Genomic DNA, 3,331 nt, shown 5'->3' on the forward strand with positions numbered 1-3,331 from the left:
GGAGAACAAGACAAGTCACTCCAGGAAGTAAGATATCTCTAGGAATAGCGGACTTTTACTGTATGGTAAACGGGACTGTCTGAGCAACAGCCCTCAATGCCAAAAAGCTCGAAGTGTGCATATTAGTAGACTTTTAAGGAGAAGAGGGGTCCAGTTTTCTGCCAGCAGAGTGATTTGTTTAATGTCAAAGGCCTTCCAGAGCGCGTACAGTGAGATTCCGAACATTGCTGGCTTACGTGGTGAGCCGCGCCTACTTTGTCTCAGGGACCCCCAAAAATCTCAGAGGGAAAAAGGACAGCCACCTTCATCCCTGAGAGGAGAGAGGGAAGTCAGGCCCATTGGCGAACCCACTGGCAAACACAAGCTAGTGTCTGTGACACCTGAGGACCCTTTGTCAGACTAAAAACAGCACTTCGAGAACACCAGCCCCAGCTCCTGGATGATCCTTGACACTGCTGCTCCAAGCCCTGATAAGATGCTATCAGTAGGCCCCTCTAAGTGCTTAAAGGACTTTAAGCAGATCATTGGGGCAATTACCATAAAGAGGGAAAGATATGAGCCTTTATTGATGGGAGATTAATATTGACCAAAAGCTATTGATTTTTCTCTGCATCTTATTTCTGATGGTAAACCTGTTTTGCAGCCACCTGAGTTTGGTTGGTTGGTTGGATTGTCATATTGGAGAGTGAGTGAGAATATTTAGATAGAGTTATTGCAATGAATAGTCCTGCTTTTAAAATGTCTGCCTGGTTGTGTGTGTTTGGTTTTCTCATTGAAGTGCTAGCGAATATAAGTGGTTATACAGAAAGATTCTTATATTCCATATAAATACCATTTATTAAGTGCCTACTATATTCCAGGCACTGTATTAGCTTTTACACATATAGTATAATTTAACTTTCACGAAATTATACCCAAGGCAAGTATGCTATCCTCACCCTAAAGATGAAGAAACTGACATCCAGAAAAAATTGAGAAACTTGCCCAAGCTTAGAGAATAAGTAACAAAGTAGGGATTGGAATCCAGTATATATTACTATAATTCTATATAATTCTAAAGGTAATCTTACATCTATTCCATTAATTATTTAACAATTATCCATTGCAAAGATATTAAAGAAGTAGAATTCAAGGTATGCAAAGGTTAATTGTATGTAGAGATTGTGAAAAAAATTTTTTAAAGGACAGAATGATGACTCTGAAGTATCTAGCCTGGATCACTAAAAGCACAATAGTGGATCTTTGTGAGAGTCAGGAAAAGAAAGAAAACAAACAAGGGATTAACAGGAGGTGTGAAATGACAAGTTTATTTTGGGACACTTTGTTTTGTTTTTGATTTTTAAAATACATGTTTAGGTCATTAAAGTAATGTAATAAAGGAAAATTGAGAGATGTGAGGAAGAATAATAAATCATCCATAATGTCACCTATTCCAACAGAATTATCCCCAATTTTTTTTCTTCCAATTTTTTATTGTGCATCTTTTGCTTTTAATTGTAGTGAAAGTGCAGATTGCAGGATGCTTCTTTCTTTTCGGGATGCACTATTTCAAAGGCCTTGCTACATAATCTTCACACTTATCATATTTCATGGATTCCATCTCATCCAGTGGATATACTATATAGCTGACTTCACAGTTTCTTTTATTGTTGCATTTTGCTTACTTGTGGCTTTTTGGTATTTTAAATCACCTTATGTTAAGGAAATGTATGTACTTTTCTTATGGTAAATTGTTCTGAAATAGGATGTTGGGTGGGTCCCTTTCTATTTGTTTTTGAAGCTGGTGAATTCAAGTGAAATATTTATTAGACATGTGAATTGTGCATCTACCATTTGTGAGAAAGTCAAGGCCAGAGATACCAATCTGGGAGGAAAGAAGCAGATAGGGCAGATGGGTGCAGTCACCGGCACCGTGGGAGTTTTCAAACATGATTCCTAATTCTTTGACGCTTCTTCTATTGAGAGGTTAGATCTATGTCCACTACCCGTCTGGAAGGACTTGTAATGCTTTGAAGGAAAGGCTTTAATGGCTAGAGGGAAGATGGGTGGTTCAAATGGCAGGGGGCAGACAATGCTATGTAATATCCAAGGCTAGACCATATAGATTACACAGCTTCTATCTGCTTCTTTTGGCATGCTCACTCATTGGATGTTCCCAGTTGTCATGCTGTGAGAAGCCCTAGCTACATACAGGTGCTCTGGTTGAAGGTCAGATGACACCAAGTCTTCAAGTCATCCCTGGCTCAAGATCCAGAATTATAAATGAAGAAGCCTTCACTTCCCCATCTCCCAAACTCTTCAAATGGTATTCCGTGCTCCTAATAAGAAAACATGGAATGGAAGTAAGCTGTCCTCACCATGCCCTGTTAAAATTCCTGACCCACAGAATAGATGAGCATGATGAAATGATTCAGCCTTCACAACTCCCAGTTTAGAGTAGTTTGGGAGATGGCAAGCACTGGAACAGCATTTGGTATCTAAAAGTGGGTTGTGCTCTAACAAAATCCACAATGTGCGGCCTTGGTTTTGGAGCCTAGTGATGGATAGACAGAAGCCTAATGGGCCCCGTGGAAGTTATCATGGAGGTTTTGAACACATGTGACGACATAATGAATTCAACAATCAAGACAAGGGGAATTTTAGGAAGAGTGTAGAAGGTATCATCTTGCTTTTGACACCCCAAAATAAATTGAAAGAGTAAAAGAGGTAAACTAAAGAATTAATTACTCTGTTTTTTTACTACAGTTTGGAGGAATATAACAGAAAGAAATGAACAGCTAACAAATTAGGAGGGGGTACAACAGCTTACCAGCTAGCCAAGTGTCCTCAAAATAAGAAATGGCCTCAGGGCAAAGATTAAATCCTAAGTAAGAAGATATGGTCTCAGGGTGAAGACAATTTCAAACTTACAGAATCCATGAGAAGGTACAAGGGTGTTTGTGTTATCCCACTAAGTTTGGGGTGGTTTTTAACGTAGCAAAAGATACCAGAAACATGCACAAATGAGATTGTCAGAATGGAAGCACCTTGGATGAAAAAGGAGAAACAATTTGAAGGCTGAGAAAATGAGAGGAAGCAAGATATTTCATTAGCAGGATGAGAAGAGATATTCCTTAAAGGAAGAGATTGCTCCTCAGCGCTACATGGAATGTAACTTCTTTCACTCAGCATGATTATTTTGAAATTCAGCCATGTATTTCTTGTATTCCACTGTAGAGGTGTACCACAGGTTGGTTTTCCATCTGCCCTTTGACAGACACTTGAGGTGTTTCCAGATTTTGATTATAAATGATGCTGCTATACATATTCATGTGCAGGCCTTTGTGTGAAT

The sequence above is a fragment of the Zalophus californianus genome, chromosome 9 (assembly GCF_009762305.2).
Source record: "Zalophus californianus isolate mZalCal1 chromosome 9, mZalCal1.pri.v2, whole genome shotgun sequence".
Lineage (NCBI taxonomy): Eukaryota > Metazoa > Chordata > Mammalia > Carnivora > Otariidae > Zalophus > Zalophus californianus.